The 24,299-nt window shown below is 32.5% G+C and overlaps 1 pseudogene; it reads right to left on the bottom strand.

Moving 5' to 3' along the window:
• Positions 1-16,804: 16,804 nt before the first annotated feature.
• Positions 16,805-21,724, bottom strand: LOC114238593 (tigger transposable element-derived protein 1-like; annotated as a pseudogene).
• Between the last annotated feature and the right edge of the window lie 2,575 nt (positions 21,725-24,299).

Genomic DNA, 24,299 nt, shown 5'->3' with positions numbered 1-24,299 from the left:
TGAGTACATAGAATGACATGTGGTTTTTGTTTTTGTTTTGACCATGTTATAGCTCTAGAGGTAGAGGGAGATGCCTCAAGTGGGAAAAAATGAGACAGAAAAATAATGAAATAGGTTTAGAGAGAATCATTTTTCAGGAGGAGAAGTAATGAGGGGAAAGTTTCCAATATCTGAATTTTGCGCATCACATATGTATAATCAGCATCTAAAGAATATGTCCTGCTTTAATGAAATAGCTTATAACCAGTTGTATAAGGTAAACACATTATTACAAACACAATTGAAGAAAGGCAAATACATAGTCCAAAATAAATCACAGAAAATCTATAACATTGTGACCTCACATCTTGGTATTCTCAAAAGTATAGCCATCGTTAACCTTATATTACCTGCTTATTTTCTTAAAAGATTATAAAACCTTTAGTAGCATCAGAGATTTAAAGTATATTGACTTGCCTAATACAATATTTTTTTCTTGCGCCAACTGGTTTGGTTTCTACTTCACTCATGTGTTCAGTCAAAAGTTATGCACTAAGTGGCTATTTATTTATATCTTGCCATGTCCCATAAAAGACATAATATGTCTTAGAAAGATTCACATAATATATCAAAATAAATAGTACTTAACCCGTAGCTGATGTTCAGAAAAGTACTTGTATTTCTTAATGCAAAAATAAGAAAAGTCTTGTGGACTCTTGAGTGAATAACACAAAACACATCAAAATGCAGACATTTTTGTACAATTGATAGAGATGGAGCTGGTTTCAGGTTTCTAACAATGAAAAGATGAGAACAACAACAAAATCTACTCAAGATTCACCGCTTCCAGGCTAAAAATATCTTATCTGTGTCTTCAAAACACAGAAACTATGTAATACGATCTGTAACACCATTCTTTCAGTAAGTACAGCAATAGTCTGCTGGTTTTTTAAATCCAATTTAAGTAGTGGCTTCTCACCAAAATGCACTGCAGACAAAGTGAATTGAGGAACTCCAATAAGAAGGAGTCCAGGTATCTTACTCATTACCTAGATCAATCCACAAATAGATTTCAGATTATTTAAATAAAAGGATGGACTGTATCCCTTTTAAAAACAGCTTTATTAAGGTATAACTGATGTACAAAAAACTGCAGAGAATGTGTACAATTTGATGTTGGATGTATGCATACACCAGTGAACCCAGCACCAGAATCAAGGTAATAGACATATCCATCATCTTCAAAAGTTTTCTGGCGGTCCTTTGATTTTTGTTTGTTTTGGTTATTCATTTTGTGAAAGAACACTTAACATGAAACCTACCCTCTTAATAAATTTTCAAGTGCATAACACGGTATGGTAATGGCATAAAGACAGACATTTCGCTTTGCAATATGAACATTCTTATTACTATTTTTTTTCTGTTTGATACATTGGCATCCATTACTTTAATGGTAATTTTGTATTTCAGATTGATTGTGTTTCATACAAGTAGTCTATTAAATTTTCACATCAAATTTTAAGAATGAAACCTATTTTCACTTATTTTTATTACTGATATCTGTGTTCCTACACCGATGTTTTATTATCTCTGTCTGTGGACTTCCATGATGATCTTCTATTCTCTGTCTTATAGAGATAAGTGTTGCTTTCCTTAGTCTAGTTTGGCAATTTGGAAGATATTCTGTTTTAACCCAGCAGTAAAAGTATATTTTTCACATCATGAAAATACCAAAACAGATAATAAATAACATGCAGATTTTATATTTAGCCAACATTTTCTTTCCTTCTTTCCCAATTGGTATAAAGGTACCTTTGTATTACATACGTAGTATTGTTATTTTTATGATAATTAATTTCCATTTCGAATTCAGTTGTAAACCAGATGCTGTACTTTTTTTTGTTAAACCTCAAATGTATTTTGTTGGGTTAATCAATTGCAACATTAGGTCATGTGCCTCCATAATTACTCCTGTGTATTTGAAATATATTTTTGATGTGCATATATCTGGTAAAATACTATACCAAGATAGAAAAGAAGCATTCTTAAATTGCAAAGTAAGTAAATTTTTATTTCTTAACTTTTTTACTCAACTGTGCATTTTAGTTGTCCACTTTATTTTTTCTTGCTCTGTTCCTGTCTTCTTTTGCATTCATTGACTATATTATAGAATTTCATTTTAATTTATCTTTTGTTAACTCTAGCTCATAGATTGATTGATTAGTTAGTGACTGATCAATATTCATCCTTATCTTCATACAACCTACTTAGCTTTAGTTTACATACATTATAAATCAAAAATATAATAGTATAATTTTTGCTTTAAAATCAAAAATATTGAAAAAGAATAAAATATTTTTATGTTTTCCTTCATCTTTACATTTCCCAGAACCCTTCATTTCTTTATGAAAATGTGACTTGTCACCTGGTATTTCCTTTCAGCCTATAGGCCATCTTCAGCATATTCAGGAGTGTAGTTTTTCATCTGATGAAATTTCAGTATTCAGTTTTTTTCTCTGTAAATGTCTTTGTTTCTATTTTCTTCAACATTTCCACAGTGTACTCCTAGTCCTTTACCCTCCATTGTTTCTGGTGAGACAGCAGTGGTCTTTTGAAAAAATGCTTCTTTGTATGTAATATATTCTTTATCTTTAGTTGCTTTCAAGAGTTTCTCTATATCCTTAGTTTTCATCAGTTTGAATATGGTACATATGGATGTGGTTTTCTTTGTATTCTTCTTGTGTGCAGGCACAATGACCTATAGGAGTCTGTAAGCTTTTTCTTTTCACAAAATATTGTGTGTTTTAAACCATTATTCCTTCAAGTATTTTCTTGACTCATTTTATGTCTTATTTCCTTTACCATCTCCAATTACATGCATGTTATCACTTTTGATGTGTCTCATAGGTACCTGAGGCTTTGTTCATTGTTTTTATTTTTTTATTTTTTAAATCTTTCACAGTTGACAATTTCTATTGATCTCTCTTCAGAGTTACTGGCTCTTTATTTTGGAATCTCTAGTCCTCTATTAAAGCTCTTCCAGTGATTTTTTTTTTCCTTTTTACATTTCAGATATTGTGCTTCTGAACTGTACAATTTATATTTGGCATTTCTTGCAGTTTTACTTCTCTGGTAAAATTTCCTGTCTTCTAAATTAATTATGAGCATAATTTCACTTATATTCTTTTTTTTATTAAAACTTTATTTTAGGGGCTTCCCTGGTGGCGCAGTGGTTGAGAATCTGCCTGCCAATGCAGGGGACACGGGTTCGAGCCCTGGTCTGGGAAGATCCCACATGCCGCGGAGCAACTAGGTCCATGAGCCACAATTACTGAGCCTGCGTGTCTGGAGCCTGTGCTCCGCAACAAGAGAGGCCGCGATAATGAGAGGTCCGCGCACCGCGATGAAGAGTGGACCCCACTTGCCACAACTAGAGAAAGCCCTCGCACAGAAATGAAGACCCAACACAGCCATAAATAAATTTAAAAAAAAAAAATTAAACTTTAAAAAAAAAAAAGAAAACTTTATTTTATTTTTATTAAAGATTTAAAATATATGTGTATATATATATATATATATATATATATATATAACATCTTTATTGGAGTATAATTGCTTTACAATGGTGTGTTAGTTTCTGCTGTATAACAGTTATTTGTAGTGAGGTGGATGGACCTAGAGTCTGTCATACAGAGTGAAGTAAGTCAGTAAGAGAAAAAGAAATACCATATGCTATCACTTATATCCTTGAATGTAGCTCTAATAGCTGCTTTAAAAACACTGTCTGTTAATTCCAACATCAGGATGATCTCAGGATTGGTTTTGACAGACTATCTTTTATCTTGACTATCAATCATATTTTCCTGTTTCTTTGTACTCCTAGGTACTTTAGATTAGATCTTTAGCATTATGTATGATTCATTGTAGAGATCTTGGATTCAGATTCAACTATATTCCTCCCAAGAGAATGAGTCTTTTTGTTTTAGTAGTCAGTTAACATGGATAAACTTAAATTCCAAATTCTGAATCTCAGTTCAACACTTTCAGCCTTAGCTGAGCTCCTGCAGCTCTACCACATTCATTCTTAGTGGTGAGTTGGACATGATTTTGAGCAGTATATAAGCAGAATATAGGACTGTTTCTCTATGATTTTCTCAAAGGTAGCGTTTCCCACCTCCCTTTACAGATGTTATAGTTGCCCTAACTGGTTCTTTAAGACAGTAAAACTGCAGGTGTTCTCAACATGTTTTTGCCACTTTTGCCTGCCTTCAAACCAAAGAATGGGAAACTCATCCAGTGCTGCTTCCTGTTTCCAATTGCCAATCCCCTCTGCTAGCTATTTTTTCAGTTTCTAGTGACTTGAGATAGATTTTTTTTTTCCTAGAGTCTGTAGTCATTGTCCCTGGGAGGGATGGTTGATAAGAATTACTCAGTCATTACTGGAGATAGAACTTCTTGATTTATCCATTTGTGCTTTGGGGATCTACCTATATGATTGTATGTGCATCTAATATTTTCCTTTTAAGCTCTGAATAGTGTTTCATAGCATGTATTTACCATTATTTATTTATTCCTCCAGGATTGAACACCTATAGTGTCTGTAATTTTTTAGTCTAAATTTGTCTAATAAAGCATATTTATAGATATAAATATATTTCTGTAAATATTTCATTAGAAAATATATTTTATATTATTTATATAATACATAAATTATATAAAAATTTGAGCAACTGGACAATTGTTACTAGATAATACATATTTCACTAAATATTTCCATATTGCTTTCAGGAATGCACAGTAATTTTACACTATCACCAGCAGTACTACAAATCCTCAAGTATCAAAATCATTGCTATATTTCTAATTTTTGTTCCTCTTCTGGTTGTAAAGTGTTAACTCTTTGTTGTAATTTGCATTTTCCATTTGAGTTTACTTTTGAAAATCTCTTCATATACATGTTACTCATTCAATTTGGCTTTCTATGAATTGTTTCTTTGTATGTTTACACACTTTTAATTAGGTTTCCTTTTTATTTTTTCTTTTGTTATTGTTAACTTTCAAGAGTTCCTTTTATGTGACTATGTGTTCAGGAATTATAAAATATTTTCTCTTGTTCTGTCATCTCTCTGGTAACCATGTCTATGATGTCCTTTACTGCAAAGAAATTTTTAATTTTGAAGGCTTAATGTGCTCTTTTTAATACATTTTACTTTAGAAGTCTTATTTAAGAAAGCCATCACATATTCTGTCACACACACACAAAAACACTATTTAAAGTTTAACAGGGACTTCCCTGGTGGTTAAGAATCCTCCTTCCAATGCAGGGGACGCAGGTTCAAATCCCTGGTCAGGGAACTAACATCCCACATGCTGCAGGGCAACTAAGCCCACACGTCAGTGAAGCCCGCGCCGGCAACTAGAGAAGCTTGCACACCGCAAAGAAGATCCTGCGTGCTGCAACTAAGAGCCTATGCAGCCAAATAATAAAAAAATAAAATAAAATAAAAATTTAAAAAAAAACACTAAAACTTTAAAAAAATAAATAAAGTTTAACATTTAGGTCTTTAAAACATGGAATTCAATTTTGTATGTAATATATTATTATTGATATTGATTTCTTTTTTCAGCTTTATCAAACTATATATATATATCTGAATTTATTGCTTAGCTCTCTTTTCTTTAGTAATAGACCAATGGTTCTCATATGGAGACTGTTCTGAATTTCTGCAGCATGTTTCAATGTTTAGAGTGAACTATCTGTTTAAAAAGTTGACTTTATTGGCATATATTAATCCATAAGTATTAGAATAAGCATGTCAAGGAGTTCCTTAACCATTTTATCCAAATATTTACGCTGATTGTATTTCATTTGTAAATTAATTTAAGGAGAATTGACCATTTTACAATTTTAGTTGTTCCATTCATAAAAACTGTTCATCTCTTTAAATATTCAGAAACTTTTTAATGGCATTATGTCATTGAAATTTTTCTCCGATAGTCTTATGATTTGCCTTAAAATTAAATAATAATGTGAAGTTTCAGCTTCTATAGTGAATAGTTTCTATTTTTCATCATAATTTTAGCTTTACTTCTGTTGCAAATATTTAACCTAGTAAGTATTGGAAGTGCTGAATTATTTTATTAATTCTAACAATTCATTATTATTGAGTTTTCTAATTACAACAGTTTTATTGCAATCCTTTCATTCTTATGTTAGTTATTTCTTGTCTTATTTGTCTATAGAATTGTTTTGGCTACTAGCATTCATAAGGTTAAACAAATGACCTTTAATAAATATATTTAAATTTTATTTATAATTCTTTTAGACCAATTTTCTTACAAAATATGGGCCTTTCTAAAAGATTTTTTTTCTTATCATGTGAGAATGAATTAAAAGCTGAAAATTTATTTTTCCATTTCAGATGTTTGAAGAGGAAAACTTCAATATCACAGCAATATCCATGATAAATCACTGTAATTAAGAATATAAATGGTATAGAAAAAATTAAGTACACAAAAGCACATACCAATTTTGTTCTCACTAGTCAAACTTCAACACTGTAGAATTTGTAAGAATGCTTTTAAGTTAATTCTTTGTAATTTTGACTCTATCTGGGCTAAAAATTTTAAATTTTGTTACAGTGATTACCAATGATTGCCATACATCAATATTTGAGTGACAAATTTTAAATTTTCCCCAAGTTATAAATCCTAAGTACAAATTTTTTTCTTTATAATATGTTATGCAACACTTCTCCCTGAATTCTATTATGTTGTTCCCTAAGAATTTAGTGAGATTATTAAGAATTTATGTTTGTATTTTTAAAATCATAAATTTGGAAAGGAAAAAATAATGGAAGTCTTTTGCTACTTTGGCAATACAGTGAATTAATGATGATTTCAAATATTCTCACTTAACAAGAAATTTCTGCATCTCCTATAACTAATAATATTTAGAAATATTTACAGAATAAAAAATCAGTAAAGAAAAGTGAAATTCAATTGCACTGATAGTGAAAACAAATATGGTGTGAAAACTATAAGTGATTTAAATTAATCACATAGACTACTGTGGAAAGCACTATGGAAGTTTCTCAAAAAACTAAAAATAAGACTACCATGTGATCCAGCAATTCCACTCCTGGGTATGTATCCAAAAAAAAAAAAAAAAAAATTAATCTAAAAAGATACATGGACCCAATATTCACAGCACCATTATTTACAATAGCTAAGTTATGGAAGCAACCTATGTGTCCATCAACAGATGAATGGATAAAGAAAATTTGGTATATAAATACATTGGAATAATACTCAGCCATGATACCGAGCAGGATCCTGTGGGGCTTCTGGGTGCAAAATCCTTCCTGTGTCCCCCATTTCTTTGATTTCAGGAAATAGGCTTCATTCAGCCTCCATGGCATTTCCTGAGTTCCAACAGGCAGGTTTAAACAGTTGCTAATTAGGGAAAGGAGGAGATGCGAGACAAGGGAGGAACAGTCAAGAGAAAAAACTGTGCAGCCTTGGGGCAAAGTCCTGGTTCCCCATCAACGGATATACATAACAATATCTTTGAGAAGTTTTGCAGATACTGAAATCCCCACCAGGTGAGAGAAGTTAACTGTATGCTGCTCACTAGCATGTAGACCCCAGACCAGTTGGAACAATAAGTTGGATGATGCTGACTTCCACTTACCTCACCACCAACCAATCAGAAGCATGTCCACAAGCTGATCACACCTTCTTTGAACCATTAGTATAAAATTTCTCACTACCCCCTCCAGGTTGAGACGCACAGTTTTGAGGGCATTAACCCACCGTGGTCCCCTTTGCCTGGCAAAGCAATAAAGCTATTCTTTTCTACTTCACCTAAAACTCTGTCTCCAAGATTTAATTCGGTGGTGGGGTACAGAAGCCGGATTTGGCTTCAGCCACAAAACAATGAAACTTTACCACTTGCAACAACATGGATGGACCTGGAAGGTATTATGCTAGGTGAAATAAGTCAGATAGAGAAAGACAAATACTCTATGATGTCACTTATATGTGGGATCTAAAAAATACAACAAATTAGTGAATATAACAAAACAAAAACAGACTCACAGATATAGACAAAAAACCAGTGGTTACCAGTAGAAAGAGGGAAGGAGGGAGGGACAAGATAGGGGTAGGGGATTAAGAGGTATAAACTATTATGTATAAAATAAGGTATAAGGATAATTTTACAGCTCAGGGAATATAGCCAATATTTTAGAATAGCTATAAAAGGAGTATAACCTTTAAAAATTGTGAATCACTATGTTAAAAATGTGTAACTTACATAATATTGTATACCAACTACACTTCAATAAAAATAAATAAAAAGATAAATGAATCACATAATATATTTTGCTTGCACTCTTCATTTGTATGGACAGAATTTAACATCCACAGTATGATGTAACAGAATTACTGTCCATAAGCAGAAAGATCATAGGTGACTTTCACCATTCCTCTTTGGTCAAAGACAAACTTAATGACACACAAGGGATCTTGGAACTGCTTTTTCATATACTCAGAGAAAACATTAACACAATCTGGAATTTAAGATAATACATAATACAAATGTTGCTTGAAGAAAAGAAAACCTTAACATCATACTTTGTCCAGACTATTACATACCTACTTAACAGACATGACTAACAATTATGGTTGTGTGTAGAGAAAGTAGTTCAAATCCAAGGTTAAAGAATATTTTTTAAGAAATTCTGTGAAGTTTCAAGGACATGCAGAAATATTAGAAAGTAAGTATTATACATATATGTGTAATGTAAATTTGTATACAAGTGAATTGTATTTTATCTCTAATATTTGTTGGTATAAACACATATATTCATGCATACACATACATTATTATAATATGAGACATTTAATTTACCTGTGTGTATAAGTACATACAGACAAAAGGATACACACACAATCAATGAGAGCAATAATCTTACGACTGCTTTGCAAAATATTTATAAACTATCTTCTTTAAGTATATGTTTGTTATTTTAGTGATACATATCACCCTTCATTGAAATACAACTTTTTGTTTTTTATATCTGATTGATTAATATCCACCTTTGAAACAATTTAGTTCTACATCCTTTTCTATGTGAATTTATTTTAATATTAGACGTATTCTTCATTTTTTTACCTACCACATCAATTGAATTTTCTTTCTGTAGCATTCAGTATAATAAGCACGCCTGTGAACATACATATATTTAATTTAATTTTTGTATTTATAGATATATATTCATGCTACTATATCTGCGTCTACCAGCTGGTGTCTTGAAAGTAGAATTCTTGTTACTATCAGGTACAAGCATGCTTATTTGTTATTTATTTTCTATTAATTTCTTGGGTAATTTAAAAAATCTATTCATTAACTTTTTTTCTTTTCCTGAGGTAATAGAAAAATAAAGCATCTTTTAGAGTCACTGTAACTATTATCATAGATTAGCAACTTTAAATCAACTATTTATGTATTATTTATTCTACTACAACATGTATTTTCTGAGTTAAAGTTCTGTTCTATTTATCTCACTTTATCCCAGTCAATGATATCACTTAAGTCAAATAATAGAATGGCATTAGGTTAATTGAATGCCAGTAGATTGAGCCGCAATAACTTTTCTTTATCTCCATATTTCAGTTGTTAAAACACAACTAATCATTATCACGCAGAATTATAACTAGTCTTCAGATATATGTATTCCCTCTTAGTACCTATTTCAGTATTTTCCCTTCCCCAAAGCAGAGTAACCACAAACTTCTCTGGGAAACTAACCGTACAAACAAATCTACTTTTATTTTATCATCATAAAAAATAGCTGAATTCATAACTAATCACGATGATCTACTTAGTTGTGTCAAACATGTTCATCTAAGGTGAGTCTACTCAGCCTCTGTGGGCACACAGGCATTTCCCCTGGCTCCGCATAAATGTTAAGGCCTGAGGCTTAATGTACTGAAAAGAGAATGTTCTTCTGTTTAAAGTAAAATTCCAAAGAAATGTTTTTTACCTTCTCCAAAAAAGAAAAAGAAAATATTCGGATTTTTTTGCTTATTTTGCAAAGGCCTATTTATTAGGATATGGGCTTTGATTCCTGTTTTAAATCAAGGGGATAATCAACATAATGTTTGCAAGGTCCTCAAAACAATATTTTTCAGTAATTATATAACATAATACACAATTTGTTATATCATGTCATTGAGTCTTTATTTCCATTCCTAATACCACACTCTAAATAGAAAACCCTATAACTTAAACATAAAAAATGAGTTATTTAATGTATTTTGAGTTTGTGTGTATTTGTATACTGAGGCCATGACCTTGGTCTTCTATCTTTCAATCTATTAACTTCAAGTAATATACAATATCTAGAGAATTCTAAAAAAAGTATTCTAATGTATCTACTGAGTAAAAATAATGGCATTTGATATAGGAAGTAAAATCTGAAAAAAGTACTTATATAATAATAAATAATTTCTTCTATTGACATCTAACTTTTCATAATTTCATGAATTCCTACAGAATGTCTCCTTTATCTCCACTTCAGTCCTGTGTGGTAAGATGATATACAAGTGTGTAACTTACTAGGTAACACACTCATATTCTGAGTCCAAGAATACTGGGCCAGCTGAGATCCTGTTTTTCTGAATACTGCAAGCATGTTCTAAGAGGCTTACTTGCTGCTAGAGAAAGAGATTTGATTTTAAAATATTCAAGGACATTCCTTCAAGCTACCTCCTACAGATTTTTATCTTGAAGGTTTGGGGACTTCTTCAAAAAGGGGCAACAGCTTTGCTAACATAAATAAAGATAAAAATTTTGTTTTTCAATCTGTTCAGAAAATCATATTTCAGTCAAGTTTTGTGAGATGAGTCATCTAATCCATGCCCCTGCCTCCAGGTGAGTTAATGCTACTATGACTACTCATGTTTCAGATCATCACAGGAACATATGCATAAGAAGATACCATGTGTATAGGTATGTGGGTTAGATGAGGTTTGCTTTAATGGGCTCCAGAGAGCCTAACAAGAGTTCTGAAAGCTTTTAGAAAAGGAACTGATATGTCTAAGACAGAAAAGAGAGTTCAATTTTTTTTTAAATTAGACAATTCTAGAGCATTAAAAACAAACAACAAAAACATTAACAGTGATCATGGAGCCCAGGTTAACTCTTATATCCTTTACACTTTTCCTAGTAATTGAGATACACTAATTTGCCTATTATTACAGCGTTGGTCCCTTTTTTCTTTTCAATTTAGCTGGCTGGGTTAGAAGTCTGTGGTATCCTTGGTCTAATTTATTTTTAGTTATTTGATCAATTTAAAATTATTAAAAAATGTGAAAATGAGTAATAGATGAATCATTCCATTGAAATTGCTACTCTGTTGTGTTTTTCAGAATCATTCATTCTAAAATAATATACTCCTTTCACTCTTCAGCTCCATATAACTTTATTTACTTCAAAGCACTTATCTGACATTATATACTTAATTTTTTTGATGTAACATCTGTCTTCTGTACTAGAATGCAAATTTCATATGGACAATAACTTTACGTATTTTGTTTGCTGCTGTATTATCAGCCCTTAAAAAGACATTTGTGACAGAGTAGGAATTCAATAAATATAGAATGAATGAATCAATAGAAATTTAGTTCTCTTTATATCTTCCTCTAACCAATCCCTTTATCAAACCTATGTTAATTCTTTGGTGTATATCCTGCCATGGCTTTCTCCCTTGAATAGATTTGGTTTTTCGTTTTTTTTTTTTTGGTTTGTTTTTTATGACATCATTCCTGTACCTGCTTATTTCAATTTGGATATCCATTTAGTTAAATATATTCACCTTTCTATAGTTATTTCTATGGGATAGACCTCTAAGGTGAAATTGCTGGATCAACATGAAATGTTAATTCAATACATATTGAGATTACTTTTAAAAATGTAGCAATTCATGTTTCCAAGAGCAATTTATTAGAATTAATATTTCATTATACTCTCTAGGCCATTCTTTAAAATTATTTGCTTGATACATGATGAATGGTGTGACAACAGGTTTTAAATTTGAATTCCCTGTCTACTGGTGAGAATAATGTATTTTCATGTGATCATTGGATAACTGCCAGTTATTTATCCCACACAGGGGTTAGAGTTACAACCTTGGCCCAATCGTCACCTACTTAAACTCAAAGTAGATTACCTAAGTCTTATTAATAAATTTTAGAGAGCTCAAATACAGCTATCTGAGATGGAAAATTATGTACATTAAAATAAATATATATTAAAATTAGGAATAATTTTTCCACATAAAATTGAAAGGTAAATGACTACATGAATTTAATTATAATACATTCTGCATTTTAAAGTTTACATATGCATTTTCTTACATGAACAGTTAAAAATTAGCATTTACTTCCAAGCCAGAATTAAACTTTCAGTTAACAAAATAGTAGAGGAAAAGTATTAAATACAAAAGTCTTTTCAGTAGCTGATATTTATCTAAGACATTAGATATAATCACAAGGTCATTTCCTGTTTGGTTGTTTTTGAAAGCTTATGAGAGTAGGCTTGGCAAATTCCTTTTCTGTTTTTTCTTTCTTAAGAATTTTTAAAGTGCTGCAGCCTAATGAAAGTCCTTTCCCCCACTTCAGTCAAGAGAAATTCCACTTTTATAAGATTATTGATTTTATCTTACCTCCTAGATTGAGAGTATGTTTTTTTATCGTTCATCTAATACATTGCAGTTTTTCTTCATAATAGTCTTATTCACAAATGCTTTAACTGTTCTTGACTTTTTAAGTATCATGTTTGCCAGGTGTTTCATATTTCAGATAACTTCTATAATACTTTTGAAATAATTTTCAATCTATGCCTTGCTAATTTTAGGAGTTTATAATTCATTGCCTCTTTTCTGCTGTACTCTCATTAAACAGTGATTTTCCTTAAAGCTTTTCTAGGATGTGAAAGGCCATGAATATATATTCCAGGTGTGTCGGTCAGTTTCGTAAGTGGGGTCATTGGTAAGCTACCGAATCTTTGAGTTTCCATTTTCTACACTCAAAATGTGCACAATAAGGTGATACAAGATGATAAGGTGCCATGAGATGATATACAAGTAGCTGGCAAGTTGCAAATGTTTTTGTGCATTTGACTCCTTTGGTTTTCTGTTTGTGAGTGGACTTAACTGATTATTGCAGCAATCTTTAACTAATAATCATTGTTTTAAGAATGTTTAAATGCTGTCATAGTGTTCAGTTATTTCTATTTCCTTTATTATGGTTATCTCTTTTAGCATGTTTAGAAACTACTCATAAAAGTGTAAAGCTGGTTTATTGTAATGCATTACTAATAAGGACCTAAATATTATAAGCTATGTTCCTTTCTAAGATGATGGTCAATTAGAGAACTCTAGACAAGCCTCTTTATATTTAAAAGATTATTGACTTGAAGGTATTGGATCAGGTTCAATAAATAACACATTGAAATTTATTTCTGGAAAATTTTAAATATTCTTCTCAATTTTAATCATTTTGGAATGATTATGTGTTAGAAGTGTTATGGGAAGCAGTTACATTTACACTCTAAATCTTCAGTTCTGGATAAAATCGCTCACGCCCCAATATTACAGTGATTCCCAGTCCTTTTATGTCAAATCTACACTCCACTTGATTTTCAAGGGCCCACGACATGACATCTGGTCACCACAGTCTCTAGTCATTTGTTTCTCCCTCGTTTATCCCTCACACCTAAGTACACATATGATTGAATCACTTCCACTCTCCTGCTCCTATTGTTTCTCTTGAAATACAGATCTCTCCCCTTAACCTCCAAAACCCTGAGAAATGTTTGAGGCTCAATCTCTACTGTGCAGGGACCAATCTCTCATCTCTCTGCAATTCAACCTCTACAGCTAAAAGATTACTTAATGTTAAAATAACACATTTCCTTTTCATTCATATCCTGTTATGAATTTGAATTTAACTAATTTTCTGTGTGTACTCCATTTCTTGAGATTGTAGATTGTGCGGAAGGGAAGCAGGGGAAGGGAACCAGGTCTTCAATGTCTGTGGCATCTGGTTGAAGGGAAACAACCTACACCTATGAGTTATTTAATTATTTATGCTGCTGCTCAATTGCTGGGCTCTACACCTTAAATCTATTTTGAAATATATTCTGGGGAAAGTATTATAAAAACACATTTCATGCAATTTAGTTTAGATAAACCCAGAAGCAGGGACAATAATATGGCTATTAATGGAGTTTGGACTATGTAGAAAACCAACATAAGCAATATAAAAACCATTTTACTTAATTGATTCTGGTAATAATAATAAATATTTTGAAAACAAAAGAAGTGGAATTCTCACCATTACCCACTCTTACTTTATTGCAAAATAAAAATTAGATGATTCCCTGAATAAAATGCTTTAAACTGCTTAAGAGAAATTGAGCAAACATATTCTCATCAGACACTTAGTAAATGTATAATTATGCAAAACTGTCCCCAGTTATGGTACATGGAGTACTGCATTTTCTTTATAGTCTGTTTCAATCAAAGTGGCAAGCCTGGCATACACAAAGATGGCATGAAAATACACTAAGAACAAATATTACACTAACGATTAAATTAATGATAATATTTTTGTATTACATAATATTTTAAAATTGGAACTAATATGCATAGGACAGAATACAGAGTAGTAATATAGAGAACATGGAAGTAAAATATACTTCTTTTCCAAGTATATTTACTTTGATTTTAAAAGGCAGAAAATAATTGTTCTTGCTGAAAAATATATACTCGGGTCACTGTTTCTTTAGAATTGTGTTTCTTTTCTCTTTCATTATTAATTTTGTCATTAAGAAGTTACTCCCTCCCTCCCTGGTTCCATCCTTCTCTCCTTCCCTCCCTTTCTCCTTTTTTCTTTTCTTTCATTTCTGTTCCTTCCTTTGTTTCTTCATTCCTGCCTTCCTTCCTTTTACTTTCCTTCCTTCCTTCCTCTCTGTCTAAAGTTTGTTTGAATAGTTTGAATTCCATAGGTTTTTCTTGGCATTTCTTCTTGTTGTCATTTGCTTGTTTCATCTGACTTACACTTATGTGTGGAATTATTATAGAACTTCTATTTGCACTGCTACAGAATGGGTGAATTCTAGACTTCTTTCCCTCATCTTCTAAGACCTGTTGGTCTTCTCTGATTTGCAGTTGAAAGGCTGGGTAAAGTGCACCACCTCCTTTTCTAAGACTGAAGATTCAAGGAGGTATTAGAGAAAGCACTGGAGATAAGTAGGAGTGGTCAGGAGCTGATGGTTTGTTGGCAAACTGAGCTTGGACATTTAAGCAAAATTTCATTAAACACTTTATAAAAAGAATCATGAGGGAATAGCATTCATGTGGATAGGATACTCAAAATACGTTGCTTTGTTTTTTTCAGTCTGAATAAGGAAGCATTTTCTCCTTCCTTGTTTGTCTGATGTTTTTATGGGCATAATTCTACCATACTTCCTAACATGTATTTTACAAGGATCCATACTTCCATATGGCTTACATAATGCTTACAGCATAATAATGGTTTAAGTATATATGTATATATACATATATATAAATATACACATTTTTATGTGTATATATCTAACCTATTTTTGCTTTTTTTTTTTTTTTTTTTGCTCATTTCTTGTTTGAATAGAGAAAGGAGATTTTTGTGACTTGCCTTTAGTCAACCATTTTTATCAAGAGGACAAATGAAACTTTTCCAACTGCCAGATTCTAGCTATTGGCAGCACATAATTAAATCCTATCAGCAACAAATAAGTATATGGGATTTCTTTTACTATGATTCTGTTCGTTGATATGCTTTAAAGCCATCTGCTAGAGCTAATGGATTTAAAACAGCAAAATTCTAATATAAAATAGATTTTAAACAAATTATATATACAAATATATTATTTTAGCTAGAATGTTTGATATTCAAACAGTAAGATAATAAACTTAATAGCTTAGATCCTGTATCTGAAAATAGTAATAAGAAAACAACTATGCACTGCATATGTATTATTTTAGTGGCAATCTTAATGTATACTTTTTGTTAAAACTGCTTTGTTTCAATTATTATAGTTGAAATTTGGTTGGATCTGCACAAGTTGAGAGAAATCAGGTGAAAAGTAACTCACAGGATTGGTGGTAAGGTAGTGATGCTAGGTAGTGGGTATTCTAGATTTTCTATATTGAGAGTGGGTTTCAATTTGTCTACATTAAATTTCCCAATAATTTCCATTTTCCTCCAAAATATGTTCATACTCAACCTAAATTCAAAGCTACAATTAGCTAAGATAAAGATTAATGAGGTTTTAGAAAAACAACGATTACTTGCATACAAACTGTCTCCAGTATAATTATAGCTTAGTGTTCTGGTCACTAGTGAATTTTAAAACAACTATTTTGTAGCAAATCATAACCCTTATTCATTTAGCTACAGCTGAACCATAGAACCAGATTTCCAGCTTCTAAATGACAGGAACTTCCAGGAGAATAAAATATATTGATTTATCACTGAGAAACCTCATTATTTTAATCATTGCCATGTGACTGGTTTGGGAGTGTGGCCATGGCTTTAATCTGATACAAATGTTGTTGATTAGATGCAAAGTAATGAAAGTTAAATAGAGTGGCAGGTTGTCAGCACTTATTCTCTCTGCTTTCCGTATGTATTGCACAAAGCCCCACAGCTCCAATATGGCTTATATAACATTTACGGTATAATAATGATTTAAGTGAGGAAGCTCATCCCACATTCAGGCTTGATTTACTGCTTGAGCCAGAATAACTCCTTTTAGAATGTCTGGAACAGCAAGTTGTCCACTAATATGCATAGCAATGAGTCTTATTTTTAAAGTCACTGCTTCTCGGCAAGTGATATGTTTTTCTAAAGATTCACAACTGGAAGCATTGTCCTGCAGGAAAAATCCTTCACAAGTTGCTTTAGTGTTAACTCACAAACAAACTAAAGTGATAGATGCTAAAATGATAGGACTTTGTTTCAAAATTTACAACTATACATTGGAAAGTTCCTCTTAAGAAATAAGAATGCAAACTGTGATAACAAAATGAATGATTGGTTTGTTTTCCCTTTTAGGGACTGCTTAAATATTTACTGATTCAATTAAAAGAGTGGAAACTCTCTGGTTGTACTGTATAAAGTTGTTTTATATTTTTAGTGGATAGTAATAGATACTACTTTTTATAAATATTAGTCAAGATTTGCCCTTTTGAAAAGGTTTTCTGTTATTAAACTTTCCATGCCTAAAAAAATTTTTTCTCTCTGGCTTGATAATGGTGTACGATAAATTACTAATGGAAGAAACAATCTTCACACAGGACACACACACACACACATCTCAATGTACAAACATACACAAGAACTCAAATGTAGAAATGAGTTAATCATACACCGTGGTTCATGACAAATTTCATGGCTCTGAATTTTAAAAATCTTGGTTCTACTTTAATTTTGTTTTTCATCTCCAACTTATATTTTTATTCCCTTAGTCTCTATGTGTACCCGCCTTGATTAATATATGTCAATGATAATGCATGTGTTATTGTAAACTATGTAGGACAGGATTTGGTATGTGATTCTAATATATATCAATTATGTTTTTTCCCCCAATGTATTTTCTGTTTCTTAACTTTTAAACACAATATTATACTCTAAATATCTATAAATTGTGTTATATGTCAGGGATAATATTCCATATACTTAAAATTTATGGCATGGGCACCAAACAATGAAACTTGATAGTGGCAGCAAACAATAGGTAAAGCTATCTATTTAAGTGCCTACTGGCTGGATATCAGGTTTGTTGAATGAGCGTTGTGTAATTTCAATAAAGAGTGCCATATTGCATTACAGACATTTCATTTTATATTCTACACATTCAATTTTGAAATTATCTTTTCACTTTCTTAATGAACCTATTGATGAATAGAATGTCCTAATTCTTCTTGGTGGTTCCTTTATTAGTTGCATTTTTGTGTTTCATGTAGAAGATCTTGTCGAACCTTGAGGTTATAAACTTAGTACCATCATTTTCTCCCGCCAAATTTGTAATTTTGTCTTTCATATTTAAAACTTAATTGACTATAAATTGATGTATGTGTATGGTATGAGAAAAGGGTCTAATTCCATTTGTTTTTTTCATTACTTATTATAAGGTAAAACCTCTCCTCAATGATCTTCAAAGCTGGTACTGTCATAAGTTAAGTTTTCTAAGCTGAAAATTTTAAATAAAAATATTTTATGTGATTTTTGCATAACTAATAACAATAATATTAAAGATATAAATATAGGGCCTAACAAATAGTCACTCATCTATTAATGTGAGTTATTATAAATGTTCTGCTATACTAAAATTGTATCAGCTACCTTTAAAACATCATCTTCTAATTATGAGAACTATTTGAAAACGTTTGCAAATGCTTCAAATTATCTTCATATCAGGCTTCCCTGGTGGCGCAGTGGTTGAGAATCTGCCTGCCAATGCAGGGGACACGGGTTCGAGCCCTGGTCTGGGAAGATCCCACATGCCGCAGAGCAACTGGGCCCGTGAGCCACAACTACTGAGCCTGCGCGTCTGGAGCCTGTGCTCCGCAACAAGAGAGGCCGCGACAGTGAGTGGCCCCCACTTGCCGCAACTAGAGAAAGCCCTCGCACAGAAACGAAAACCCTCACAGCCAAAAATAAAAATAAATAAATAAATAAATTTATTAAAAAAAATTATCTTCATATCATAAAAAGTGAGAACAACAAGATAATTTATTGTGACAAATTATTTGCAAAACATTATTCAAGTTACTATAGATAACAAAAATATAAGACTAATCCTCACCCTGCATGATTCTACAATCTAGATGGGAGACAGAGCATATACATATAAAGAGAATAAGCAACAATCCTAAGAAACTACAGTAACTACCAGATTAACAGAGATGATTATGAGGACTACAACTTTAGAGAGGAATGATAAATTATTATAGACTGAAGTTGTTGAGGAAGAATTCATACTCTCTGAAACATTATTGTAGTAAAGTTCTTACATTGTTTGTAGAACACTATAATATTATTTGAAGGTAGAACAGGATAATTTAAAGGTAACTTTTTAATCTCTAGAGCAAGCATTAGTATATTATAGTCATAGCTAAATTTCAGTATAGGAGAGAAAATGGAATACCAAAAAATATAATACTGAAAAGAAGGCAGAAAGGAGGAGAGAAGTAACAAACAAGTAGGCTAATTATAAAATTTATGGAAGATGTGTAGTTAACCATGCCTATAACTGCATTAAATATGAAAGGACTTAATAACTCAAAGTCAGATAATATTAAACAGAATAATAAGACAATGCAGGCATACCTCAGAGTTATTGCAAGTTTGGTTCCAGATCACCACAATAAAGCAAATATCACAGTGAAGAAAGTTACACAAAGTTTTTGGTTTCCCAGTACATATAAAAGTTATGTTTACACTATACTGTAGTCTATTAAGTGTGTGGTAGCATTATGTCTAAAAAGGAGTATGTACAATACTAAAAAAAAACACTAACCATCATCTGAGACTTCAGCGAGTAGTAATCTTGCCTCAATGTTGATGGCTGCTGACTGATCAGGGTGCTGGTTCCTGAAGGCTGGGGTGGCTGTGGCGATTTCTTAAAATAAGGCAACATGGAAGTTTGCCACATTGATTGACTCTTCCTTTCACAAACGATTTCTCTGTAGCATGCAGTGTTGTTGATAACATTTCACCCACAGTAGAACTTCTTTCAAAATTGGAATCAATCCTGTCAAACTCTGCCACTGCTTTATCAACTAAGCTGATGTAATATTCTAAATACTTTGTTATTATGTTAACAATCTTTATAGCAACTTCACCAGTAGATTCCGTCTAAAGAAACCAACTTTTTTCTCATCAGTAAAAAGCAACTCCTCACCCATTAAAATTTTATCATGAGATTGCAGCAATTCAGTCACCTCTTCAGGCTCCACTTCTAATTCTGATTCACTTTCTATTTTTGTCACATCTGCAGTTATGTCCTCAACTGAAGTATTGAACCCCTTTAAAATCATTCATGAGGATTGAAATCAACTTCTTCCAAACTCTTGTTAATGCTGATATTTTGACCTCTTCCCATGAATCACAAATGTTCTTAATGGCATCTAGAATGATGAATACTTTCCAGAAGGGTTTTTTTTTAAAATTAATTAATTAATTAATTAATTTTTTTATTTTTGGCTGCCTTGGGTCTTCATTGCTGTGCGCGGGCTTTCTCTAGTTATGGCGAGTGGGGGCTACTCTTTGTTGCGGTGCGCGGGCTTCTCATTGCAGTGGCTTCTCTTGTTGCAGAGCATGGGCTCTAGGCATGCAGGCCTCAGTAGTTGTGGCACGTGGACTCAGCAGTTGTGGCTTGCAGGCTCCAGAGTGCAGGCTCAGTAATTGTGGCGCACGGGCTTAGTTGCTCCGCGGCATGTGGGATCTTCCCGGACCAGGGATAGAACTTGTGTCCCCTGCATTGGCAGGCAGATTCTTAACCACTGTGGCACCAGGGAAGTCCCAGAAGGTTTTCAATTGATTTTGATCAGATCCATCAGAGGAATCACTATCTATGGCAGCTATAGCCTTATAAAATGTTATTTCTTAACTAATAATATTTGAAGGTCAAAATTACTTCTTGATCCATGGGTTGCAGAATGTTTTGTTATCAGGAATGAAAACAACATTAATCTCATTGTACATCTTCATCAGAGCTCTTGGGTGACCAGGCACCTTGTCAATGAGCAATAATATTTTGAAAAAGATCTTTTTTTCTAAGCAGTAGGTCTCAACATTGGGCTTAAGATATTCGGTAAACCTTCTTGTAAACAGATGTGCTGTCATCTAAGCTTTATTGTTCCATTTATACAGCACAGGCAGAGTTGATTTACATAATTCTTAAGTGCCCTAAGATTTTCAGAATGGTAAACAAGCATTGGCTTCAACTTAAAGTTACCAGCTGCATTAGCCTGCAAGAGAGTCAGCCTGTATTCTGAAGCTTTGAAGCCAGGCATTGACTTCTCCTCTCTAGCTATGAAAGTCCTAGATGGCATCTTCTTCTAATAGATGACTCTTTTGTCTACATTGAAAATCTGTTGTTTAATGTAGCCACCTTCATGGATCATCTTAGCTAGATTTTCTGTATTACTTGTTGCAGCTTCTACATCAGCACGTACTGCTCTATCTGGCACTTTTATATTATGGAAATGGGTTATTTCCTTAAACCTCATGAATCAACCTCTGCTAGCTTCAGACTTTTCTTCTGCAGCTTCTTCACCTCTCTCAGCCTTAATAGAATTGAGGAGAGTTAGGGCCTTGCTCTGGATTAGGCTTTGGCTTAATGTTGTAGTTGATCTTCCATCTAAGACCACTAAAACTTTCTCCATATCAGCAATAAGGCTGTTTCACTTTCTTATCATTAGTGTGTTCACTGGAGCAGTGCTTTTAATTTCCTTCAAGAACTTTTCCTTTGCAATCATGACTTGGCTAACTATTTGGCACAAGAGGCCTAGGTTTTAGCTTATCTCAGCTTTTGACACACCTCCCTCAGTAAGCCTAATCATTCTGGCTTTTAATTTAAAGTGTGAGACATGCAACTCTTCCTATCACTTGAACATGTAGAGGCCATTGTAGGGTTATTCACTGGTCTAATTAAAATATTGTTGTGTCTCGGGGAATAGGGAGGCCTGAGGAGAGGGGAAAAACAGGGAATGGCCTCTCCATTGAGCAGTCAGAATACACACACTTATGGATTAAATTTGCCATTTTATGTGGATGTGGTTTGTGTCACCACAAAACAATTACAATTGTAACATCAAAGATCACTGATCACAGAACACCATAACAAATATAATAATAATTAAAAAGTTTGAAATATTGAGAGAATTACCAAAATGTGACACAGAGACACTATAGTGAGCAAATGCTGTAGGAAAAATGGTGCCAATAGACTGGCTAGACAGAGGTTGCCACAACCTTCAATATGTAAAAAACACGATACCCGTGAAGTGCAATAAAGTGAAGCATAATAAAATGAGGTATGCCTGTACTCAACTATATGTTGCTTAAACACACACATACTCACACAAACACACACATTTTAAGTATAAAAAATGGACTTAAGATACATTTCCAAGGACTTTATGAAGAAAAATTTTAAATTCCAACAAAAGACACCAAAACACATAACCAAGTAGGAAGGCATACTATGTTCGCAGAGATAAAAGGTCAATATCATAAAGATCTCAGTTCTCACTAAATAGACAGATAAACTTAATTCTAACCTAGGCTGAGTGTAAATTTCATATGGAACTGATTTTAATGTCTGAAGGACATAAAGAAGACTTTAACTAATAAAAGTTGTATCTGTTAGGAACTGTGAAGTGTCTGAGATTTTATCCCACTTGCAAACTGAAAAGTTAGCTTACCAGAGCTTCAACATGCTGGCAGAATACACAAGAATCCTGGGTCAGAAACAAAGGACATTATCACACACAGCGATGTCAGTTGCTAGATTACTGATGTTTCTTTGTACCAGAGCTCTGGTTCCTAGAGGGTGACACAAAGAGAGCCAGATGGCAAATGCATGACCAGTTGGTTTTATTACAGAAAAGAAACTCTGGCTTCAGAAAACAGAACAATTTTATAATGGGCATTAAACTTGCCTACTCTACGTTCTGAAGGGAGAAATTATCTTTATTTATAATTGCTTTATAGGAGGATCTTTTCTCTATCTTTCAAGCCTGTTCTGTACAAGCATCCAGATATATGGACCATCTTTCAGTTTTTAATATAGAAGTAATTTCAGACTTACAGAAGAGATTTACCAATTGTCAAATTCTTCCATTTAACATCTCTCTCTGTCTCTGTCTCTCCCTGTCACCCCCTCATCTTCTTCCTTCTCCCTCTCCTTCTGTCTCTCTATCTCTTTTCTAGCCATTTGAGGATAACTTAAAGACAAAATGCTACGGTATCTCAATATTTCAGTGTATGTTTCTTAAAGACTACTGTACAACCATCAAATTCTAGGATTTAACTTATCATTTATGCAGTACTACCTTCTACTCCACAGACTATTTAATTTCACAAAATGTTACAATAAAGTCTTTTATGGACCCTGGGACCCAATCTATTATCCTACAAAGCATTTTGTTGTCCTGTTTCTGTAATCTACTTCAACATATATCCTGAATTTCACAACAGGACTCCTATTTTAGCTCTCTGACCCTTTCCACCATCATTTTTCTTTAGGTTTTCTTAATTTTAAATACTTAGTTCTAATACATAGGGACAATTCCTAAAATAATATTTGTACTGAAATTTTTATACAAATTTTAAATGAGCTCTTGTTATTCGTGAGTTATTTTAATGTAATATAAATATTTTGTACAATAATATAACTGAAAAATGTGCCAAAAAAGAATAGATCATACTCTAGATACATGCAAACACAAATCACTTTCTTTTAAATCTTTCCTAATGAGATGCAGCAAAATATATTAGCAGTGTTTAACAAAATTTATAGATGAATGACTTTTACCTCTGAAGTTTCAAAAAATTCAGATAACATCAAATATTAAATTATAGGCATAGTGCAAAGGACAATTATACAGTGGTGCTGGATAGCATCTGAAAAAGGTCACTTAAGTACACAATATTGTTTCCCACTTTGTAACAAAAACACTATCCTATAATTTACCCATCATACTGCTACAGAGAGAAAAAGGAAATTGCTACTACTAAGACAGCAAAATAAACATGCTTTAAATTGTTTATAATATTTATAAATTAACTGAGTAAAAAATTTCCTTCACAAGTGGTTGAGAACAACTGTTGTAAAACTCCTAGTGAACCATTAAGATAATTGTTCTTTGAAGATTTCCCATGATCAGAGGAAAAATATACAGAAAATAAAAATGAAAGTAGATTTTTTTTTTTTTTCTTTTAAGCAGGCGAGTATAGTAACTGGGGAAATTGAAGCAAATGCAATTTTTTAGTGAAGCTTGGGGAAAATGAAGTCTTGTTTAGATATTTCAAGACACCATGGGGAACATATATTATTTTCTCCTACAGTCATTGTGCAGACCGAAAGAAATACTATGACATGTTTTCAAGATGTTCAGGGCAAAGTGGAAGTATACTTCTTCCCCTCAGTCTTCCAATAATAGAATATTATTGTTCATTCCTATAGTCCCAAGGCAATT

Source organism: Balaenoptera acutorostrata, chromosome 4 (genome assembly GCF_949987535.1).
Source record: "Balaenoptera acutorostrata chromosome 4, mBalAcu1.1, whole genome shotgun sequence".
Classification (NCBI taxonomy): domain Eukaryota; kingdom Metazoa; phylum Chordata; class Mammalia; order Artiodactyla; family Balaenopteridae; genus Balaenoptera; species Balaenoptera acutorostrata.
The sequence above is the reverse complement of the archived record's forward strand: the minus strand, read 5'-3'. Positions and strand labels throughout refer to the sequence as shown.